The 25191-nt window shown below is 41.7% G+C and overlaps 1 protein-coding gene across 10 annotated transcripts in view; it reads right to left on the bottom strand.

The window, feature by feature from the left end:
• MBNL2 (muscleblind like splicing regulator 2) overlaps positions 1–18339 on the bottom strand; it is a 181519-nt gene extending 163180 nt beyond the window's left edge. For 2 of the 10 annotated variants that reach the window (XM_017854065.1, XM_017854066.1), the window contains exon 1: positions 18091–18338. The gene's annotated coding sequence lies outside the window, so the exon portion shown is untranslated. Of the gene's footprint in view, positions 1–18090 lie in introns of all 10 variants that reach the window. The other 8 variants (XM_017854072.1, XM_017854064.1, XM_017854069.1 and 5 more) reach the window with 7 other exon arrangements.
• Between the last annotated feature and the right edge of the window lie 6852 nt (positions 18340–25191).

The following is a 25191-nucleotide window of genomic DNA, read 5'->3' on the forward strand; positions in this document are numbered from 1 at the left end:
CACACCGTTGAATTTTAATCAGTGCTCTGAATGAAAGGACTAAGGCTTTTGAAAATGATTCACAATGGATTTGAAGATCTGTAGATATACTTTGATTTGGAAAAAAATCGAAAACCTTTCTCAACTGAAAGCTGAAATGGAGACTTAGATTTCAGAGTAGCATATCTTTTTCTTTGCACTCTCTCCTCTGTTTTGAATTTTTTTTCACTTTTCTGTTCTTATTTCTCCCTGTATTCTGATCAAATGGACTCCGTACCACGCTTCTTTCCTCTTGGTTGTGTGTGACCCAAATCTTATGACCCAGAGCTCCAGCAAACACCTAACTTGTAAAAGTATCTCTGGGTCGATCCTGCTGCTGGCTGATGGGCTTCCTGCACGGTGGGGGGGGGGAAGAACAGTGGTTCGAAACCCTAACTTTGGAGCACCCTCCTACACACAGTGCAGAACCCTTCAGTTCCAGGAAACACCTTGAACCAATCCTTACATATTCATGCTCTAAGCAACAAAGAGGCTAACCTTTCCTGAGGGACCAGAGGGCTAGAATGGAACAGCAGATATAATGGGAGTGTTTCTTGGACCCAGAGGAAATTCATTCATTCATTCAGTCAGTCAGTCATTCATTTCCAAAAGTTTTAAGCTCAGGAGTTTGGCCCCTATGTGAGCCAGTTACCATCTGCTTGAACAACCTAAAAACAGCCCGAGTGAGGACAGAAGCAATTTTATCTGTGCCAAAACAGCTCAAGGCATGGCCTATCACGGAGCTCGTTCAAGTGCTTCATTTTCACACATGCACTACATGAAACTTTCCAAATGTAGCCCAGCCCTCCTGTTTTCAAAAGCAGCTACATTTCAATCATCCTAGAAATACTATGATTTCTTTAGTCTGGGGTAACGTGCTCCAGTGTTTTACCATCTCCTTCAAATGTAAACATTCCCAAAAGTCTTTTGTAGAATAAAAAGCCTTCTTGCATTTGGTAAAAGAACAATGGGATATTTGTGAGGGATATCAAGCCTTTAAGAATTTGCAGAAATAGTCATGTCAAAGCCCCTGCTTTTTCTGGAATTGCTTAGAGGGTCTATAGCATTCGTTGGTGGTTATTCTCTAATAGCTTTGTGTCCACCCCAGAGAACTATATCTTATTTATTATGTATTTAGTGTGTATTGTGTGCAGCATAGAAAGTACTTTCTCATGTAATTAAGTTACATGAGGTGATCTCATTTAATCCCAACTATCGCCCAGAGAAGTGGGAATTATTACCCCCATTTTAAAGATAAGAAAACTGAGGTTCAAATCGATGTCAAAATCTGCCTGAAGTTGTGCAGCTAGTCTGGCAGAGCCAGGATCTGGATGCAGGATTTGAATGATCTCCTAACCCCTGTGCCAGGAGGTCTGTGAATAATTTGTGTCAACATCAATGTGTATTCTAGCAAAAAATGTGGGTTCCTAGGCCCCACCTCAGACTTCCTGAGTCAGAATCATGGAGCTGGGGCCTAGGATTGAGAAGTCTGGGGTGGGGCCCAGGCATCTGTCCTTCTAACAAGCTTCGCAAGAGTATGTGTAGCTAACAAAATCAACCTTTGGAGTAACTTGGGAGAGCTTTTGAAATGGGTATGGAAAGAAAATACAACTTCTCCTGGGGTTGGAGTTGGGTGGAGAGGTGAATATAGTCCAGAAATATAGCCTTGTCCCAGTGGCTACAAATATTATTCTGGCTTTGTCTGTGGATGTGCTTGTCTTTTATTAAGTTTTCGAGTGGCCCTCAAGGGCAAAGAAATAGGTCAATCCATTTTGTCAGATGTGCTGTACATTTTGTGCAGCCACACATAACCAGAAGTATCTATCCTACAGCAATCAAGCAACTAAAACTTATTTTAAGAGTTAGGACGCTCCAGAGAACTCACAGTTCATGTATCTCACACTTAGTTTCTCTCTGTCCACAGCCTTCATCAGCCAAACTTCTTCTTTGAAGTTTAAACGAAAAAAGATCCCTGGTTGAAGGGGTTGGCCTCTCTTCAGCAGTAAAGGACAACTTCATAGAGATGCATATGTTCCCAGGGGAAAAATGCATTCATTTTTCATCACCATATAAACTTCTGGGTATATTTGTATAGATGATGGACTATGGACTTCTGTGAGTATGACTCATAGCTAATAATTATCTAGAGAAATGCCTGCCTCGGTACTAAAACACTCAGCTATTCACAAGTATTCCACAAACGTTTATTGAGCGTCTACTACTTATCAGAGATTGGCTCAAGTTTAAAATGCATGGGGATTACTATAATAAGGAGACATTAAAATATTCCACATGAGATATCTATATTGGCAGGTTGTTATTTAGGAGAAGCGTTATGTAGGCACATGAATTAGCCTTTGCTGATACCCTGTAGTATGAAGGGAAAAGCTAAGGAAAATAATAAACTAACAATAGTACAAAAAACATTTGTATAGCACTTTAGAAAGTCGCAGCAGTCGCTGTATTGCAGTTATGCCTGTGGTGATACAGACATCATCTTTGATTAGCAGTTGGGCTGGATGTAGCATCTTGACCCCTCCCCGCTACAGTTACTTTGAGTAGAGCAGAATTCATTTCAAGGCAAAGGCCTCTGGAAGCCTCCTTGGAGAAGCCTTTAGACCTCACCTTACCAACTTCCTTCACATTTTCTGATGTTTTCACCTTTTCTGGTAGAGCAGAATCATACTTACACCTATCCATTTTCAAAAACCATTTTTTTCCCAGTGGCCTCAGCTCATGAATCCCCAGCAGGCAGCCTCCATGAGCCAAAAGCTGCCCCAGGTGCCACCAGCCAGCCCAGCACACCTTGCCGTCCAACCTAAACTTGCTTACTTTATCCCTGCCTCTTCTCTGCTCACCACCATCTTCCCTTTGGCTGCGCTACCTGTCTCCCACTCCCTACCTAACCGTTTTCACTTTCCACTTCCCTGGTGCTTTGCAATTCAGCAGCCCACGCAGCACTCTTCCAAAAAGCAACTTTCCCAAAGGTCAGAGGTGTTGTCTTGGCTTCTGCACCTCATGGGACTGGGCCTAGTCTTCATCTTCACTGAACTTTCTTTAGGATCTGCCACCATTTCCCATTCTCACCTGGTTTCAGGAACCCCTAATCTATGACACAGTGAATAGCAATGTCCTTTGTCACAGATCCAAAGACACTGAGAGAGGGCATGAAGCCCATACACCTATTCCAAGGTGCCCTCACCTTGGATGAAATGCTCTTCACTCTGGATTTTTGTGCCAGTGGAAGTGTGCCTGAGAAATTCCCTTCAACGTAAGGCTTTCCCAAGCCTATGTCGTCTACCATTTTCTAGATGACACTTGTTTTCTTTGCTATCTCAATTCCAGTATGATTTCAAACATCAGTCTTCTGTGGATGAATTCCAAATATACACTGGGCTCCGCATGTTGCAGAAGCCTAGACCCATACTTCTCAGAGGACATTCCGATTTCAAACTCTTCATGACCAGAGCCAATTTTATTGTCCTCCCCCATCCTCCTGTGGGTTTATGCCATTGGCATCACTGATTTTTCTGTTTTCTAAGCTGATCACATCCAGGCCAGGTCAGCTTTGACTCCCCCACTTTCCCTTGACCCCAATCAATCCTGCTCATGCTCTTCGTAAGTTGCTCCTGGCCTCAGCACAGCACCTCATCCTCATTGCTGCTATCCCAGCCTATGCCTTCATGACCTGCCTGAGTGTCTGCAACTCTCAGGTCTAAACTCTATCCACGGAATTCTCTCTCTAAAGCATTGTCTGACCCCTCATTTACCTGGTCAAAAATATTTGGTGGCTCTCTGCTGCATTCTGAATAAAGTTTGAAATACATAGGGTGGCGTTCAAGGTCATTCACAATTTAGTCCATGTCAAGTACTCCTTAGACTATGCTCCGTGCCCCAGAAAAACCTGCATGGGTGCTTTTCAGGTGCACACAATGTGATTTTATCTATCCTTCAAGGCCATGTCAGATGTTGTCTCCTCCAGGGAGCCTTCCCTGACTGCCTCACTTAGATGGCAGTAATCTCACAGGCACCTCATACCTCCCTTGTGGCATAATACCTTCACCATGGTGATTTATTCACACATCTTACCTGTCACAGTAGAGTAGAAATTCCATGAGGGGAAAGGAAATGGGAAAGACTTAAGAAATAATTTTCTCCTCATCCACTATCTTTCATACATTTCTTTTTCCTGCAAACTTTTCTATAGCCAATGAAAGCTTCATTAAGGAGAACACATTTGCCCTGGCAGAGAAGGTCCTTAAATTAACAATGCCATCAGCTCCTTCCCACTGACAAAGGGCCCCTCACCATACATGAGGCAATGCTCGTCCATTGTTTTAACAAATCTTCACAAAAATCCTGAGAGGTGGGCACAAGAAACCAGAGGTCTGATGAATTTGGTAACTTGTGCTTCGTATGGGACCCCAGGATTCAAATCTGTGTTGATGACCCACAAGTTTTGGATTCCTGCCATCCTTAGCCATCCTTATTTCTTTTTTGAGATCTGCAATCCCTTGACTTAACCATACTAATGGGCTAGTCTAGGGTTACACAGCCAGAAAAGGGCAAAGGGCATTGTCATCTGCTGTCCCCATGCTCTTCCTTCCTTCCATTTGTCTTGATTGCCAAATAGAAGAAAGGGAAAAAAAGTCCCTTAAGCAAAGCTTTTATGCATTTGAATAAAATAAAAATAGGGAGAAACAAGGAACAAGGAGATGTTTTGTATATAATGACAAAGTAACTGTTATTATTACTGTCACCATCATTATTATTTAACACTGATCATTTCCTTTCAAGTTTCTAATTCGAAGCATTAACTTCCTTCTGGTCCAGGGTAGAATGGTAAGCTGGCTATCATGACCCTTCATGGTTCTGATTATAGTTAGGAACAGAGACCACTGCTGGAAGCCCAGAAGGTTCCAGAAGAGAGAAATGAATAAAAAGTGGAGGTCCAAGTGGGAACAGAATAAAAATATAGGACTATCTTCCCACGGGCTTTCTCTTTATCTTGTAATACAAAGTACAAGGTAGCCAGCTACATTTTAAAACTTTTACTAAAAAAAAAAAAAAAAAAAAAAGACCGCATATCCTGTATCCAGCCCACTGGAGTTTCACAAAGTGAACACATCTGTACATCTCACACCCAGATGAAGAAATAAAATATTAGCAGAGCTCCAGGAGTACCCCCTCCAAGCTTTCAGACACTACCCCCTTCCCCAAAGGAAAGCACGCCCCCAGGACTACCTAGCTGACTGTATTTTAAATTAACCCCTTCATTCTGGCCAGGACAGCCTGTGTTCTTCTGAGAGAAAGCTTTTCTGGCAGCAACTGTCACTTCAAAGCAGGGGGAACATAAAGTGTGTGTGAGGGAGTAATTTTGTGTGTAGGAGAAAAGTGTTTCTAATTTTCAGTCCTGAAAATGTGAGGGGAAGAAGGAATATGTGAAAAAAAAAAAAGAGGGAAATAAGTCGGTAAATGCAGTCCTCGCTCTGCCTCCACCATTAGGAGCTGGAAGGCTTCCAGCGACATGCCATTTTGAGCAAGGAAGCAAACACAATCGCCCTTCTCCACCCTTCCCAGCCTCCGCCAGGGCAGGTCAGCTCCAACACCCATCACCGTCAAATTTGCGGATAGGCTGACGGTTATTATTTAATGGCAACATGTTCACTAGAAGGCTGATAGTGTATTGAACATATGGTTCTGATTTATTTTTTCTGTTTGTAACCAGGGAGCAAGATGGGGAGCGTCAGAAACCTAACTCCACGATTTGCTGGGTTCTCCCAAACTGTAACTGGAACCTCGCTCCCAGGCCGATGCCCCTCTTGCCTCTGCAGCTCTGGGGTCTAGGGAGGAAGGAGCCACAGAGGGTTCGGACAACAACACTGACTGATCCCAGAGCAGGACTTCATTCTGTTAACCTGACAAAGTGCACAAGCTGCGCTGACATGTTTTTCCTCCACTTTCTATGCTAATTTATCAAACTGGAAGAAAGAACATCAAATAAAAATCCACAGCTGCAATTAACTCAAGACCTAACATGCACCTGGATAAGGGGACTCACAAGACTTCCGGTATCTACAAGGTTTTAAATGGCAAGGTTTTCTAACTTTGTGTCTTGGGTTATTGGTCATCAATGTTTCCAAAAATAATCACTCCTTTCCGTTACATTTTCTGATCAATTATTTAATGAGGTCTGGGTTATATGACATCAATTTCACCCTGAGTGGGGAAAACTCGTGCTCTTGAGTGGTCAGCTAGAAAGCTGGCAATTTTGTTAAAAGGCAAATTTTAGCCTGGCAAAACGTGGTGGCTGGGTTTATAGGGCATTAATAAAACCAATACTAGTACAGAGGGGGAAAAGAAGGCAGAGTTTGTGAGAGAACAGGGGCCTGGGGATCTCTAGGTTAAATACCAACTCAGGTCTGAAAGCTTCAGATCAAGTTCTGGGCTTTCTCTACATGAAAACATGGCCACCTTGTACAGAAATGGCTCCACACCCCTCCTCACCCTTCCTTTGTTTGCTCTGTGTGCCCCTAAGTAGGCCTGGGTGGATCTGAGGGAGAAAATCCTTCCTGGTTTCTCCTTCTCTGAGGAAGGAGGGCAGGTTAGTGCAGCCTGCTGTTGACTGGAGCTGGGATTAATTAGTTCCTCCAGTGACCTTGGCACCTACTGATGGCGAAGTGTGCCTCTAAGCTGCTGAGAGCCGCAGAGAAACTCAGGGGGACTGAGCACTACTGCTAAAATGATCGTTGAGCCAAAAAACATAGACGACAACGAAAGAAAACCAAAAATGTGTACCTTATCTCTAAACACTGCCTGAGTATGTTATTCAAATAGTTGATGTGAAGAAATACCTCTATCTATCTCTGCATATATGTTTATTTAAATCTCAATCGATCTTTCTATTGTCCTTGTGGGTAACTTTGCAAGCCAGTGTCCCGTACATTGCCAGGGATGTTTGGAGGGGGCTGTTACCTGTGGTTGGGACTGAAAACAATTTTAAAGCATCCTATCATGCAGTTGTGGAAGCTCATCTGTCCCGCCACACTTTACCTTCATCTCTTCACTCCCCACCACCGCCCTACTGTGCTCAGGCCCGAACAGTGCTAAAAGAAGTTAAAGAGCCCCACCTCTTTCTCTTATCATAGCTGGTTCAACGTTCAATTTGAGTCAACAATGGGTCACAATGGGTCAACACTGCCCGAGCAGCTCAGTGTCTTGGGTTGCATAAATAAAGGTATTCTGTCATGAATTAGGGAAGTGCCATAATGGTTCTGTCAGAGGAATTCTGACCTCTTCAATACGTGAAGGGGCTCGCCTCCTAAAGAGACACTTGATTTGCTTAGGGTTACTCCAAAGGCCTGAACAGGGGTGAAGAGTGCAGGATACAGAGTCCCATTTCATTTCAGCATGAGGAAGAATTTTCTAACAAAATGTTATGGCTTTATGCGCTATGGGGTCGTGATTGTCCAGTCAATAAAGATACACAATAGATGGAAAGAGCTCGTTAGGACTGGGGAAGAGGGTAGACAGGGATTGTGCCAGATAATCCCTCAGATGCCTTCCCACTTGGGATTTCCTTCTAATTTCCACCTTATATTTGTATTTTTTGTCAGTTGGGTGGATCTCCAAGGAGTGGCGTGGTGGGGCTGTCAGAATCCTGTGTAATGTGAAAAAGTTATTCCATTGACTCTCATGTGTCTTCCCACAGCAAACCACCGTTCCGGTACCTGAGTACTCAGGAGAACAAAGCAGCAGCTGGAGTAGCACGTGTTGTGGGAAGTAAGTAGTTAAAAGCACCAAAGCTCTTTGCTGGTCCGAGCAGCCCCAGAGGCAGCCAGTCCCTTTGATCCTGCCTCTTAATTGCAGCCTACTTGCACCAGGGAACTTTAAAGGAAAAAAAAAAAAACACACACACACAGGGAAACTCTAGAGATAGAGCTTGTTTGTTTCCTGAGGGGATGGTCTTTGTGGAGGCTGCCAGGAAGCTGATACTTGAGGCTTCAAATGATTGGTTTCCTAAGGGGGAAAATAAATAGTCCCTTCCACCAGCTAAGAGTCAGGTGTGACTAGAACCCCAGAAATATGAGGTATCTACATGTGCCATTTAGTAGGGGTGCCGGGTACAGACTTACAAGAGAGAACAGGACGTGAGAAAAGCGACCATGGGCTAGCGCAGGAGCAGGCAGAACTCTAGAAAAAGAGAGCCTGAAGCGAGAGCATCAAAGAAAACGGCACTGCACAGGAAGGGAAGTGGAAGAAGAAAAGGAATCTCTAAGAATTCTCATAGAGAGCAACAAAATCACAACAGCACAAACATTTCACTTTGGAATAGGTCTTAGAGTTGATAATGAGCTTTTACCTATGACATGTATTTAAGTTGTCTAAACGTTGAGATCAAGTTGTTTAAGTTCATTCAATGTACATGCACACACATATACACACACACACACACACACACACACACACACAGTCAAGAGTAAGAAAAAGGCCAACAAATAATCACAGCAAATAGTGGAGATGATGCCGTAGCTATCCTTGGCCATATACCAAGTTCCTTTGTGAGGAGGGACTCCTGGCTAAAACTGAACTCATGCCTGCACAGTATGCCAGTAATTGCTTGTTTATGTCTATTTAGCTACTTAGTGAGCTCCACCAACAGTACTTACAACTGTCAGGGAAGTTTTTCTAAAGCAAACCCTTTTTGTTGCAATCCCCAAGTAAGCACTGGTGGACAAGGGGTGCGTGTTTCCATCCTACCAACTTGAGTTTCGCCCCTTATTCTGTAACCTTGGCAAGTAACTTGATCTCTCTAAGCTTCATTTTCTTCATGAAAAGGTTTAACTGAGTTGATATGCATAAAGCTCTCAGCAGAGGAGGACTTTCCATATAGTAAGTGCTCAATAAATTCAATAAATGTTAGTTCTGTTTCATTCCTAAAAGGTTATTGGTAAATTAAAAATGCATAAAAATACCAGCCATCTGTGTGTGGACTAAATGAGCATCTGGGTAGGGGAGACTTCCTCTAAATCAGTTTAGCTTGACTCCTGGTTCTAGGAAAGAGGGGGCCACATGTGGGACACACAGGAAAATGAGGCATCTGAAAGGAGGGGAGACAGACAGGGGCACGAGATGGAAGACCTATAACAAGGTATGAGACTCAACAATCAGGCCTGGACATTTCACTTAGGCTACTTCATTCGACAGCTGTCTCTTCTCACAATGTCTTCGTTTCTGTTACAAGACTTTAAAACTAGCATTTTTTAAACAAATGCAATGTTAATGGCATATAACCCTTCCTCTCTATCCTTCATATTCTTTGGAGAGACAGAGGAGAGAATGGCATTACCTACATCTTAGGGAATGAATGTGTCAGAGCTCCTGGACCTAATTCACCAAGGGTGTGAGGACTCAAGTAGGCACATCAGACTTCCAGGCTCCAGTTCTGACCACCATCTAGAAGAAAAGGAATCTAAGGCTGGTTTATAATGCATATATTCCTTAGGATAAAAAAACAAACTCTGGAGAAGACAGATAAACACACACACTAGCCTTCCCTGGAGGCAGTAACCAAATCTCTTGGGGAACTTGTCAGAGTCTGTGTCCACAGAGAAGACAGACATCTTGGGAATGGGGAGATATCCAGAGACAGGCTGTGTGTAGCCACTGAACTGCTTGTAGCTGCTGAAGTCCCTGCTTTCATGCCTTCAGCCCCAGCCACATTGGTGCAAGGCTGGTGGGATACATCAGTTCAACCTCAGCTTCACTCTGAAGCTGAACAGCCTGGAAAAACCTACTGAACAGCCTAGAAAGACCTATGTGTGGAGGAGGTAGGTTCCAGTCTCCAGACCACCAGAAGATCCCCCAAGGAGCCATCCCAGACCCAGTGATCCGCTGCCACTCACATTGTGGCAGTGACACTTACAAAGCAGTCATTGTATTCTGGAGCCTCCTGGATGAACATCAGCTTCATCACCTGGAGCCTGTTACAAATGCGGACTCTTGACCTCAGCCCAGCCCTACTGAATCAGAGCCTACATTTTTATTAAGATCCCCAGGTGATTCGCAGACACATGAGAGTTTGAGAAGTGCTGTCTGGTCACTTATGGTAGGCGTCTGGTGTGAGGGCATCAATCCGTTTGCATACTTCTAGTACTTTCTCATCATGAAAGGCTATTTTCTTCCGAGAAGTCCTTATGGCTGGGTTCAATTGAGAACTGCTAGAATCAGAAATAAATGAATCGCCAGGGTCTTTGAGAACAGGACGACCAGTGTCAAGTGATACCTCCAATCACCCTGGAATTACTGTTCTGACCTGTAACATCCCCAAAATATACATATTTTGAGAGATGGATGCACAAGTATTGATAATTATTGATTTTAAACATTCTCTTTGCTTATTCGTGAAGATTGACTTTTAAGAAGTCAACTGTATATATGCAAGATATAGCTACGAAGGTTCCCTCAACTGTCTAATATTCTGTGGCTCTACGCAAGACTCTGAACCAATATTTGCCTCCAAAAGGACCATAGCCAGAAATCCTTGCCAGAGAGGGAAAGCTATGTGCAGGAGAATAGTTCAGCCCAGGAGACTACACTGTTTTCTCATGGAATCCTGGAGACTAGGCTATGGTGCTTAATAGTATCAGTCATTTATTTTTTTAAAACAATTTTGCTCCTTTGTGGGTATTTTTCTGTTTCTTTGCTAGCTCTTATTCTCTTTTAGGCCCTTGCCGTGTTCCCCAAGATTCGTCCTTGGTCATTGCCTATCTCTGTTCATGCTGCCTTCTTTCACGAGGTGTGAGCTCCAATGGCTTCCACTATGGCTTCAACACAGGTGTGTTGCAAGCTTGTATTTGTAGCCTGTTGTCCAGGCTGTTCTTCATTCCCACATTGTCAAATGTTTATGAGACATCTCCACTTGAATGTTCCATCATTAGCTAAAAACACCATTCTCAAGTCTAAAAACTCATCATCGCCCACCCTCCTTCAACCCTATTCCCATTTATCGGTCCCTTTTTCAGACCACTCCCATTTCTGTCAGGGTACCATTGAAATCACTCCTCCTAGAATTTCTGCAGTGACGTGAGCTCAGCTCACCGCAACCTCTGTCTCCTAGGCTCAAGGGATTATCTTGACTCAGCCTCCTGAGTAGCTGGGATTACAGGCATGCGCCACCATGCCTGGTTAATTTTTCTATTTTTAGTAGAGATGGGGTTTCGCCATGTTGGTCAGGCTGGTCTCGAACTCCCGACCTCAGGTGATCCACCTGCCTTGGCCTTCCAAAGTGCTGGGATTACAGGCGTGAGCCACTGTGCCTGGCCCAGTTTGGCTCTTCTAAGCTCTCACTACCTTCTAGTATTTTTCCTTCAAGATGCCTTTTGGATTTGCCCTTTCTCCTCCATTTTTCATGCTAATGCAACCCTTTTCCACTTTGTGCTTGGAATATTGTGAAACTTTTCTGGCCAGTGACATCACTAGTTACAAATGTTCTGACCTCTAACCCTATCTTACAAGTCCCGATTAAATCTTTATAAAGCATTAGATGTGATGTTATAGGTAATGAAATTAAACTCTTCCACAGGGCCCTCCAGCTGATTCATATCCTGACTCCACCCCCTCCATCTAACTTTATTCCCCACTGCTCCCTAACACTTCATCCCCATCTCCAAGGTCAAGGTTCCTCCCTGGCCCCTACACCACATCATGCTATTCCTCCTTCCTGAGATTTTGACCACCGGCCTCTCCAAACATTTTTTATCATACATTCTTATAAGAATTTTTTTTTTTAGATCAGAAACAACCATTAAAGACGGTTACTTTATAAATATTATACTTGCATGACCCTACTAATATGTTATACACATTATCAAACATCCATGAAAACTGACATTTATAAAGGATAAGCTAAATAATATATAAGATGGAAGTTCACCTATTTCCTTGCCAAGTGAATAATCTTGCCCTTGACCTGGAGTGTGGACATACCACATTAGAGACATGGATCCAGACCAAATACATCCATTCAGACCCAAAGGAGGCAGCTCTTCCTGCAGGCAGCCTTATCTCTGACTCCCACCCAAGCTGAGCTCCACTTTCCTGAATTCTCAGAACATTGAAAATTATATGTAGTAAATCATTTAGACAATATATATTGCATCGATACTTTAAGTCTGATTAATTGAAGCTTGCATCTAGGATGCCAGAAATTTATAGATTTTTAGAATAATTCAATATCTTAATTAAAAATATTACTGTCTTCTCAAAATTGCTTGGGTTGGGCTCTATTCAATTATGCAACATCCATTACAAGAAAACTCCAAGTCAGACTGAAGTTTAATTTCATTTGTCTCATTAAACATCACACACATTGATTCCCAGAGGTTTGAGGACTACTTTTTCTACTTTTTTGGCCAATGAGACGTTTAGCACATTGCTTAACCTTACTCAATTTGAGTTTTCATTGAATCTGTAAAACGGGGCAAAATGTGACCATTAAAAGAGATAATAATAGTCCAGGCACAGTGGCTCACGCCAGTAATCCCAGCACTTCAGGAGGCTGAGGCGGGGTGTATTACCTGAGGTCAGGAGTTCAAGACCAGCCTGGCCAATATGGTGAAACCGTGTCTCTACTAAAAATACAAAAATTGGCCAGGTGTGGTGGCGGACGCCTGTAGTCCCAGCTCCTCAGGAGGCTGAGGCAGGAGAATCGCTTGAACCCCGGAGGGCTTTGTGCCTGAATGCCTAGCAGTCAGAGCTGAAAAAGCCAAGCGAATCAACCTGTCTTCTTGCTCTGCCTTGGCATCCAGGCTGCCGATGGTCCCAAAGTCTAGTCTCAATGCACACACTATCCATGAAGGCATTTGGGGACATGCATCTGCACCCCCAGGGACAGTTCTAAGTTTTTTCTGTCCTTCAAAATTCAAGTGAATTAGCTGCTGAAAAAAAAATCAATAAATCCAAGTTTTACAAACCCAGTTTATAATACATCTCCTCCAGCAGCTTTACCCAGCTCACCCTTGCCAGAGTGCCCTAAGTTTAGACTCCCACTTTTTAACTCTATTTGAACTGCTAATTAAGATAATGCCTGTGAACACCCTTTATAAATTGTAAGAAACTACACATATATTAATTCTCCTTCTGAAGACATTTGAGTGCTTAACCATCCTTATTGCATTTGTACATATCTTGTTTCCTTGCTATTGTGTATTGCAAACAGACAGCCACAGCATTTTCAGTGTTCTTGACTCCTCCCTTTTTCCTCTGAGGTCATGTACCACCCTGGAGCTCACATTCAATGCCCATAAACCTTGGACCTGCCCATCTGTCTGCCTGAAAGAGTTCTGTAAACGTGGCTACATCCTCAGCCTCCTCTCTCAGCTCTTCCCCAGGCGTGTCCCTGAACCTTGCAGCTTGTCTGTGCCCAGAGAATACACATTAACTGTGATGTTAGGGTAAAACAAACAAACAAACCCAAAACTTAGTGTTTCAAAAGGAGATAGACAGATAGATAGATAGACAGATAGATAGATAGATAGATAGATAGATAGAGATATATATATAGATAGATATAGTAACTCGGCTTTTAAGAAACAAGGGGGAAAGTGAAATTCTGCAGAGTCAGAAAACAGGTTTCCTTGCTAGAGATGGAGACAGTGAGATAAAGGCATGGAGGCTTCCCCCACACCCTGCAGCTCAGAAGTGTGGGACGGGGTCTAAGACTTCCTGTTGTTGGCTGGTATTTACGGCTTTTTAGATGATATGCCCATTTTCCCCAGGCACTTTGGGGCCAAAACTCAGTGTGCTGAGACTCAGAAATTGCTCTCAGTAGCTTCATATTTTGAATTTTTTTGCACCATTCTTATCTGTCTATTGCTCATCTGACATCTTTATATGTTATTTAAGCAGTACTTATCTGGAGAAATATAACAGAGGTCAAGAAAGTACATACATTTAGCTATCTAAAACTCAAAACTGCATCTCTTGTTCTCCCCCCAATCACCAAAACTGCCCCAAGCCTAAAATTAATCTGATGGTTAACAATGCTAAATTAATATTAGCCAATAAATTTATTCCAGTCTTTGAAACTTACAATTTTGCATCATTTATTTTTGTATACACACACAAAGGCAGGTATTAGGTTACTGAGTTGGGTTTCTCACCGAATGGCAAAAGCCAGGAAACCCCATAGGTGTTTAATAAACACTTGTTGACTGATTGATGGAATATACTACCTAGGATAATTCAGACAATGCATTCTTTGTCAAAACACTAAGGTAAATTATTGAGTCCACTTTTACTACCAAGCGTTTCTGCTGTATTGCAGAGGACAGGCCAGCCGAAAACTTGTCCATCTGCCTCAGAGCACAGGTTTACAAAATAAACCCTTAGGCCTGACCTTTCACACCTGGTTTTTACTCTCAGCAGAGGAGGCCCGGACTGGTCTCCATAAACAACTGTGTAGTTGGAGCCGTGCAGTTGGAGGCCCAGGCCTGATGCAGACCCAGCCACCTTTGGCTCTTTACTACGAATATTATCACGGCTGCAAAAAATAGTTTGTGCACATTTTTTAAAAGAAAAAAAAACTGAGCAGAGCATAAAACTGGAGAGAAAAATAGTATGTGAACTAATTTACAAAGCCCAGCTAAATCTTCCTGCCTCACTCTTCTGAAAGAAACCAAAGCATTAAAATATCAAGCTCTTTGCTCCACAGCAGTGGGCATCCATGCCTACCAGTTGAGTCGACCCTTCCAGAAAGGATGCCCGGGCCCATGTCACCTTTACTTCTCTTTGCAGCCATTTCCTGCCATTCTTTGCTAGGCCTTTAGCTTGGGTCTTGAGCAGATTTTGTGAACAGGGCAAACTGTCCTCTCTTCTGTTCTGCCATGCCCCAGGGTTCTGTGCTCGCCTGGCCTGACTCTTGACCTGCAGCTCTCTCTGGGCTTTCTTGCTTGCTGATTTTTATGCCCACATCTCCCTACCTTTCTGTAACCCCCGCCCCCCCTTATCTCCACTGCCCACCTGTCCACTAGAGTTGCCAGGTTTCTCTGCTTGGCATGATCCAGCCAGCTCTGACATGTAGCTGTACCTGAAGATGGTAAAGGCCCCCAAACTATGTTTTCAACAACCAACATGTCTTGTTAGTTATCCACCTTTTCCTGAATCAGAATCCTTCACCCCTTGCAATGCTGCCAACCGACTTCTATGTTGATAATGTGTTTTGTCATTTTGAAAATGTAAACAAATCAGTATACCTTCCTTTTCATCTTTTTCTTGTTATCAGTAGGAAAGTACAAGAAAAAAGGAAGAGAAAATGCATGCGAGATTGAACCTACTTATTCTACTATATGGAATTATCTTAAGCTCAGCATCTAAATCCTCTTTTCCCAGTTCTTGCTTGGAATCTTGAATACCTGATCTTGAATTTCTGTGGCGCTCCCTGAGTGCGGGACTGGCGGGTAGCCATGTGATATTGATTTGTTTTCACCATAGCAACAGCAAATTGAAACAACTAGCAGAGAGAAGGCAGGCTGTTAACCAGTAAAGCTACCTAACCAGTATATTTCACAAGCATATTTTTTCTCCTTCCCTCTTGTTTTTTCTCTTATTTACTCCACTTTCACAAATTTAACACAAAAGTTAAAGGAAAAACAGCATTACATGTTTTGGGCACTACAAGGCCTATGGCCAGAATAGTGTGCTTTGCAGAGCTTCTAGTATATCAGACTAGATCAATGGGAACAATGCAAACAACAATGCTTTGATTTCCTTGGAAATTTCATTTGTTGAACTAAGAATAAATATCCCTAAAAAATTTACATGAGCACAAAGTAGAATGAAGGGTTTTGTGTATATGACTATGTATCTTAATACCCTAAGGCGTTTGCCAACAGTTTCCTAATACCGAGGTTTTATCCCTTTGTACTTTAAATAGCTCAATGTTCCCAGAGACAAACAACCTTTTTTTTTTTCTTGGTAAAAGGTTAAGGTCTCAGAATGCTAAATGATGAGGGAAAGTGTAGCAAGTATGATTCAATTCTATTAAAAGATAGAAAAATTAAGGTAGGCACTTGCTCAAAACTACGTGAGTAGTCGCAGAGGAGACGCAAACTAGCTTTGGGAACTCCCGGGAACTCCAATGTGCTCCAATCAAAATCCTTTTTAAAAGGTTCCTTCGTAAACGTTACCCTTCCCCCGATCTCTGTGACCAAGGTTGCCACCTGTGACATGGATTCGCAGCCTGCAGTATTGTACTTCCCCTGCTTGGGGCCATCTGTGCTAGGACATGATGATTTTTCTATGAAAGCAGCTGTTCCCACCATCACAACCAGCCTTGAACTTGGTGGCACAACCTGGATCCTAAATAGTGACTCTGGAGCAACCGCGAATAGGGCCCCGGGGACCATCCACCTAGGTGGCAGCGCTGGGCTGCACCGAGGGGGAGTCAGGCCAGAAAAAAGGCTGTGCCCTGCTCCCTGCTGCTTTTTGCCAGCCCAGCCAGAAGCCGTGCAGAAAACCTGTGCTGACCGGCCCGACATGAGGCAGGTACGAGAAGATGCCCTATTTATGAGGGGGACAGGTTTACAGTTTACAAAAGACAGGCGAAAATATAAAGGCATAACTTAAGTCCTGCCAACGGGGAGTTAGAATGTTCCTGGCCAGGACATAAAGAAATATTCCTCTCCACAAGCTCGAATAAAGGAACACACAGCAGAAATAGTTGGGGGATGACGTCAGAAGTTCTGGGCTAGTGTCCTGCACTTCTCCTTGAAAGTAAAAACAGTGGGTCTAGAAGAATCTACGTGGCATTGCCCTTATTTAAATGAGTAGTTCTACTGCTCCTTGCAAAACAAGGAGGATAGCTGAAGAAACTTCCTCTTATTTAAAGATTATAAGAACGTTCCCCCTGCCTTTTTTTTAAACCCTTCTTGTCCCCAAAACGCACACATTACCCAATTAACAAATAGCTTTCCACTTAACCTTTGTCTTTTAAAGGGACAGTAATGTTTCTTGAAGAACATTCAAGGTGCTGGTGGTTAGGCAAGTCAGATTTTTTTCTTCGCTTCAGTGCTTGCTAACTATTCTAAAAATGTTACACATTTATTGTAAACACATGCTTCCGAGGCCTAACAAAAAAGCACAGTTTCCTCATGCCTGGCAGAAATTTAAAACGGAAAAGGGCAGAAAGAATTCTTTAGCAAATATATCCTTTCCTTCTCCTGGGCCAAGTGTGTTAAAAATAAATCTTCTCCATCATTTCTCACTGCTGCTTCTCAGCGAGAAAGTTGATACGGTTCGGCATAGTGAAAACACAGCTTTAAAAGCTAGCCTGCCCTCATTAAATTATTCTGCTGGCTGTGTGTTCTCATTAAAAATGCATAAAGATCAGATAATTGCAGTAAGCATTATTAACCCAGCTTTACTTTTGAATATAATGGTTCCACTTTTAAGCTGGAAACAAAGACTCAGACATGCCAGGAAAAGAAATGTAAACATTGAACTACAGTATCGAAAACTTGCCAGAAAGCTACCTCTTGCTAGGTTGTTAAAAATGTGCTTTTGAAACTCAATTAAAGCTGTAGCATTGTAGAGCTAGGTAAGTCCCTAATTTTTAATAAATAGACACATACGTTTGCTCAAACATCCAACCGATGATTATTTACCATGAATTGTTTTTTAATCCTTAATTGCAAGTCTGTTTTCAAATAATAGGATCCATGTAAACTTTATCTATTTGGGAACTAGCTATGGCAATATGACAATTTTTTATAGCAAGAAAATAAGATTGCGCTGAAGAATTAAAATGGCTTTTAAAAAATAATGTAATAAATGAATCGATTCTTTGCATAAAAACTCGATTTCGTGCCTCACCCCAAACAGGCGGCATAGATTCAAGCTTTGCCATTTCTTTTTCTCAAATCAAAATGTTACGTAAAACTCCAGGGTCCCCCGCAAGTATTACATTTGAATTAGTGGAATCCAGTTTCCCTGGCTCCCTAAGCAGCACACATGGAATGCAGCATACTGCAGCAAACTCTTTAAACATTCAAAAAAGGGGGGCGATTCTCCTACCTTGTTTAGCTCTGCCTGTCCTTCCCATTTACAGTAACCCCAGGAACATCTGGCAGAACCAAGTGGCCGAGGCTTCTCCACCGCATCATGAGGAAGAAACTTCCATGTAAATAGTTCTCATTCCCTGTTTATTGTACTCTGAAAGCCGCCTGCCGTATCTGGAAAATTTTACCTTCAGATGATGAAGCAAAGACAGTCTAAACTCTGTTGCTGTAAGCTGCAAGCCCTTCCTTCCGACAAATCCCTCCCAGCCCGGGCCAGCCAATCCCCAGCCAGCTCGTCAGCCCTACTCGTCTGAAACTGGCCCTAATAGGATGACTGACACAGTAACACAGCACTTGCAGTGTGTAAAAACAGTGCATCCATACTGATGAAAGAGGAATTTCCCTCTCAGAAGAAAGCAATCATAGCACCAAGACAAAGTGGCACATAATTGGCAGAGCAGAGAGAGGGGTAGCTCAAGAAAACACCCTTGAAGACAGCCAGCTCGGAGCCAGGAGCCGCACCGTGAACACTTTGGAAAACGTGAAACTCCGCAGATTCCAAAGAAATCCAGGTTGTACATGAAACTGAAGTCCTTGGACTCTCTGACAAAGCATATGTATATATTTTGTAAAGGAAAAATAATTCAGTGTCTGCCATGGCAATTAACACCTTACAAAACGTTTACGTATTTCCATTATTGGGGAAGAATGTGCTAGCCCAAGTGCGTATTCAAAATCAAAACATGCTTCTAGCTCTGGCACACACAGGTTTCCTGTATAACATCTGTTATTGCACTGGTTAATTACTGTGGCCCATTTATCTTTCGTCTAAGTTTTCAGACCACTTGGGACTTCGATTAGGGAATGCTGGACAATAAAATTGATATCTATCCACTACCCTTTTCTACTCTTGGCAGGCACCCACGAGAGGATTAGGTGTGCCTTAACCATCTTAGATGCCATTTGATAAATACTGTGCATTGGCTTACATTGTCGTTAATGAAGCAATGATTATAGGAAGATGTTTACTGTTGAATGCATGTGGCACATGATCCAAGGGTCCCATGAGGTGCCAATTCCACAAAAGATGTCCTAGGAGGTGCTGGAGTTTCCTGAAATAAAGCAGAAGAAGAGAAAGGTTAGAAAGGGTTATTTATTTATTTATTTATTTCCCAGTCTACAGCATTTCTGTATGCTTTGAAAACCAAAACACAAAAACATATGGCATTTAGCAAACACAATAAGCATACATTTTCCTTCCCCTAAATACAACATTTTAAGAAAAAACAAAAAAGTATGATGATTACATGACGAGACCAAGGCAGAACAAAGCCCCTATTCATCTGAAAGGTTGAACCCAATGCACTATTTTTATAAGCAACTGTTCAGTGCATCTGTAATGAAGCAACAGAATGAAATGGAATGCTTTCTTTTTATTTTGCCATTGCATCTTTAAAACAATGTTTCATATAATTTCTAGGCTACTTTCTTCAATAACTACTGTGCTTTATTCCCCTCAGTTTTTTATGCTTACATTCTTTGTCCTCCCCATGTAACGCTACCACATATCCTAACTTGCAGGCTTTCATCTACTGTAATACTTCTGGAAATTTGAATTAGTTCTTTGGTCAAACAGGTAAAAACTACTTTTAATTATTAATAAACAGATTTATGATTCTCCTCTTCCTCATCTCCCTCTGATTCTGTCTTTGAAACTATCATTCCATGAATCCCATTCCTGAAAGTTTAGTTACCTTTTGACACATTCCCCCATTCTCAGCCAGTGAAATTAAGCCTTGCTGATTTTCCCTCTCAGGTAAGCTGGAACTCTGACCTATTACCTGGAAAACACAAATGCTAACAAGACAGCCTCTGGAACCCAGGCCTCCTCATCTTCAAGCTCCCTTGTTGCCAGATGGGTTTTTAAAGTCATATAAAGTCATGTTCCTTTCACATTCAAACCTTTCTCTCTCTAAAATCTGAATTATAGACTTTCAAGGGCCTTCATAATCTGGGCTCTCCCTTTCAACTCAACTTTTTCTCCACTGTTTTCCCAAGTGAACTTCCTGATGGAGTCATGCTTATTTCTGCCTTACTCAATCTTTAGACCTCAGCTCACCTTTCCCTTTATTCTGTCGTGTCTTCTCTGGCCACATTACCCTCTCTGATGTTCTCCTGTGAAAGCATTCTGTACTGTTCATTGTACCAGACACTTTGAAACCCTTAACAATGTAGTCTTCTGTAGTTAGTTTGCCTGAGTTGATCTTTCCATCTCAGAAAGCAAGGCTTATGTTGTATATTAATTAAGATAATGCACACAAAACGTCTATGCAGTGACTGGCACATAATAAATGCTCACTAATGACAGCCATTCTTACTAGTATTTCTAAATGCATTGTTCATTGCAGGTAGCAAAATGCCATGCACAAACTTGCTGACTTCACGATTCCCATCTCAAGAACTGGTATCATATTCATCCAACTGCATGAGCCAAAAACCCGGCAGTCATTCTTAACCCTCCTTCTTCAACCACCATTTGAAATCCATTATCAAAGTCTTTCAGGTTTAACACCTAAATATTTAGAAATGTTTCACTTTGCTCCATCTCTCCCAAATGACTCTGTCCAAGTTATTGGTGTCTTTTATCATGATGATTGAAATAGCCCCCAACTGGTCTCCTGCATGTATTCCTGACCCCGTCACACCTTTTTTCACACTTCAGTCAGAACAGGAATTAACAAACAAGTCTAATTTTTCCACACTCCTTTGTGTAAAACCTTTGCTATGGACTGAATTGTGTCCCCCTAACACTTATACGTGGAAGTCCTAGCCCTCAATAGGAAGGTATTTGGAGATGGGACCTTTGGGAGATGCTTTAGATGAGGTCATGAGGGTGGAGTCTTCATAATGGGATTCGTGTTCTTCTGAGACACCAGAAAGAGACCTCTTTCTCTCTCCCTCTACCACGTGAAGACACGCAAGAAAGCAGCTCTCTGCAAGCCAGGAAGGGAGACCTCATCAGAACCTGACCATGCTAGCACTCTGACATTGGACTTTCAGCCTCCAGAACTATGAGAAAACAAAATTCCATTGTATAAGCCACCCAATCTACAGCAGCCTGAGTTGACGAAGACAACCTTTAACTCTGTTTAGGCTGCTTTTAGGAAAAAGATAAAAGTCCTCAACATGACCCATGAGGCTCTGTGCCATCTAGCCCCTGCCTACTTCTCTAGCTTAGCCAGAGGCCGTCTGTTCAGGGAACCCTTCCCTGACCCACAGGATGAGTTCAGATCTGCTTCTTGTTTTCTCTCATAGCCCTGTGAACTCTAGAGCAGTGCATCTCAAATGTTAATGTGCATGCAAATCCCCCAGGGGTCTTGTTAAAATGCAGATCCCATCTTCATAGTTTCTAATAAGCTCCCAGGTGACGCTGATGGCTTTTGTCCATGGACTATTCTTCGAGCACCAAAATGTTTATAGATGTTGTTTGCTTCATAGCACTTATTGCAAGGGAAGGCTATACATTAATTTGGTGATTATTATCTATTTACTTAAGGTCTACCTTTGGAACCAGCCTGTTGGCCTCAGAAGTCACCATTGTCTCTCCACATCTAATCTAGTATGTTCGTGGCACACGGTGGAGGCACTCAATAACACATGTATGTTAAATGAATTAATTGATGGGTATAATGTCCTACAGATCCAAACTGGACTTATATTTTTTCTTTTTTCTCCTCTTCCTCTTCTTTCTCCTTTTCCTCTTCCTCCTTCTTCTTTTCTTCTTTTTATATATCTACATAAGTTCCTGGAAATTCTAGATAGAAGCTTAATTTTTCTTGAGGTCATGACATGCTAAGTAGAAAGCAGAATGTTTGAGAAACCAGAGAATAAGTAGCAAGAAGATGATCAACTGTATTCAAGTAAAGGAGGTGGCCAGAGGGGTGAAAATACAAAACAGAACCTACGAATTTGCCCAATAGAAATTGTCAGTTGTCTTCTACAGTTTGATAAATGCGAGATCACTCCATCCTTTTATTTTAACTTCTAGGCCCAGTTCTTTTTTTTTTTTTTTTTTTTTTGAGACGGACTCTCACTCTGTTGCCCAGGCTGGAGTGCAGTGGCGCAGTCTTGGCTCACTGCAAGCTCCCCATCCCAGGTTCATGCCATTCTCCTGCCTCAGCCTCCTGAGTAGCTGGGACTACAGGTGCCTGCCACCACACCCGGCTAATTTTTTGTATTTTTAGTAGAGACAGGGTTTCAGCGTGTTAGCCAGGATGGTCTCCATCTCCTGACCTCATGATCCGCACACCTTGACCTCCCAAAGTGCTGGGATTACAGGCGTGAGCCACCATGCCCAGCTGGCCCAATTCTTCACCTAAATGTACCAGAGATGACTCATTTTTACCTTGTCCAAAACTAAAATCATTTTTTATTTGATCATTTCCCATTTCAGTCAGTGAAACCATCATTTCTCTTATGTTTCCCACTTTAGTAAATGGAGCCACCATCTTTGATGCCTAATTCTTTATCATCACCAGCAACCAAATGGTCCCACACCCTGTGAATTCTTGTCTCCAGAATCTATCCACTCCTCTCCATCTTTACTGCCATGCCCCTAATTAAAACCCTCACCACCTTTTACCTGTTCCTTCCTTCTCTGCCTCCAATCTTGCCCTTCACCTTTCACTCCATTTACCACACCTCAGCCAAAATTATCTTTTCAAAAATGCAAATGTTATAATGCCATTACCTGCATAAACTCACTTCATGTCTCCTCATTATCTTCCAGATAAGTCCCCTGCCCAGTTCCCAGCTATCTTCTTTCACCCTCCTCTTGAAGTCACTTCCTTCATACCTTTACATGCAGTATTATTAAACTAACTTTAGTCCCTCAGGTGTGTCATGTCTTCTCTAATTTAGAGCCTGGATTCCTTCTTCGTGAAAAATCTTCTATTCCTTTCACACACATCTAACATCTTTCCATCCAGCAACACTCAGTGTACACGTCACCTCCTCCAGGAAGCCTTCTTTGACCACCGTGACTCTCATGGCACCCTGACATTTTATTCATCATAGCAGTTGTCACAGTATGTAGTAAACATGTCTTGCTTATGCACCTCACTAGAATCTATGAGAGACTGAACCATGTCTTTCCTATTCATCAGTTTATCCCCAGTGCCTAGAACATGCACTGTATAATAGCAGACAGTTACTGAATAGTTGTTGAATGGTTAAAAGGATAAACTTGAAAATGGCACTGGTAATAAAGTGAGAAGGACAGTCACAGGGCTTAAAAAACTGATAGAGAAGCCATAGAGACATATATATTATACTGTATATAATGTGTAATTATTATATATTATATAATATGTATATTATACATTATATGCATCCTATATATTATATATTATGTGTGTATTATATATTACATATATACAACACATATGTGTATATATGTATATATACACATATATGTATAATATGCATATGATATATATGTATTATGTATACATTATATAGTATGTATATTGTGTATATAATATGCATATGTGTATTATATGTATGTGTAAATATACTACATATGTAGTAATATATAGCCATGCATGCACACACACAAACACACATGCATGAATTTAAAGTTGGACTGGAGAAGGAAAAGAAGCAATAAATAAAAGCTGAAAGCACAATGCAGTTATGAAATCATCTCCTTTGCTAGGCATACCAATGTTAGCAAGCTTATAGTCAAGGAGAAAATTAATCTTTGATGATATTTAAAATCATGGTGATTTCCTGAGAAACAAAGTCTCCCTTTGAATAGAAAAGAACAGGTGTCCTAGGACAGATGGAAGTGTTTGGTTTACTGGAAGAGATGGCCTGGCCCCTAGAAAGGAAGAAAAAGTTGTTCATAGCAAGAGAGAGATGAGACAGACAGGTAAGTTGCTAACAGGCCCAGTCTGTGATTATTCAGTCTTAGGGCTTGTTTCTCTCTCAACATAATATTTCAAGCCTATCCCGCCTCTGTCCTTTAGCATGTACTGTTGTTTTTTAAATTTTTTTCTAGTTGTTTCATGTATAAACCAAATCATAAGCCCCTTGAGGGTACAGACCTTGCATTAAAGTACTTTTTGTCATCCACAATGCCGAGCATGGAGTGGGGCTGAATTCATTTAGGTTGATTGATTTCCATTTAGGATTCTGGAGAAAATTTACGTACTTTCGAAGAGATTAGTAATTTTTTTTTAAACGTGTTGGTTGAAAATGCATCAGGGAATGGAAAATTGGTTTTATAATTTTCAGAAAAAGTGATAGTTTTTTATTGAATTTTTCACAAGAAATATCTACTGGTTTTTAAATTTTCTCCAGTAGGTCTAGGGGCAGAAGACGGGAAAATTAGGACTAACCTTTTCTGCGTTAAGGAAAATAGGAGGAAGTGAATTGCATGAAGCATATAAGTGAAATCACGTCTGAGACTCCCTTAGCATAGAACATGATACGTAGCAGTGCTCAATGTCTGTTAGCCACTATTTTTACTGCTACTATTATCATTATCAACATCATCATAACCCTTAGGGCTTAGAATCCTAGTCAGAGTGATTTCTGTATGCCAAAAAAGTGGTAACTAATGTAGAGATTTCCGAACTTCCTTGCTTCATGACATTCTTGGTATTCCATAATTTTTTTTCCCTGTGTTCCTAGGCCAAAAATAATACCTAATTGTTCCATTTATTAAATAGCTATATCCAAACACCTTAGTAAGTGCTTATGTTTTAACAAGTTAGTAGTTATATGAAAAGTAAATATTTGAAAAAAAACATTTTTCTTACATGCTTAACTCGAATTAGTTTTTAATGGATTGTAGCATGCCAATCTCAAAGCTTGCAATCAGATTGCAACCACAACTCTCATTTTCTGTTCCACGTTGCTTCTTGCATGGTAATTGTTTTATCAGTTTACCAACTACTAAAAATCCAGCTTTGCAAAGATGTATGTTACCATCAAAAGGAATGAAGTGTGATTCTATTTAAATTGTCAATTACCTTGAGCTCATAGGTTGCACACTGTCTGACAGATGTTGAGTATTGCTGTATTTCCTTAGAAAATGTACAGTAGCCCATGG

Source organism: Rhinopithecus bieti, unplaced genomic scaffold (assembly GCF_001698545.2).
Source record: "Rhinopithecus bieti isolate Rb0 unplaced genomic scaffold, ASM169854v2 scaffold_37657, whole genome shotgun sequence".
Classification (NCBI taxonomy): domain Eukaryota; kingdom Metazoa; phylum Chordata; class Mammalia; order Primates; family Cercopithecidae; genus Rhinopithecus; species Rhinopithecus bieti.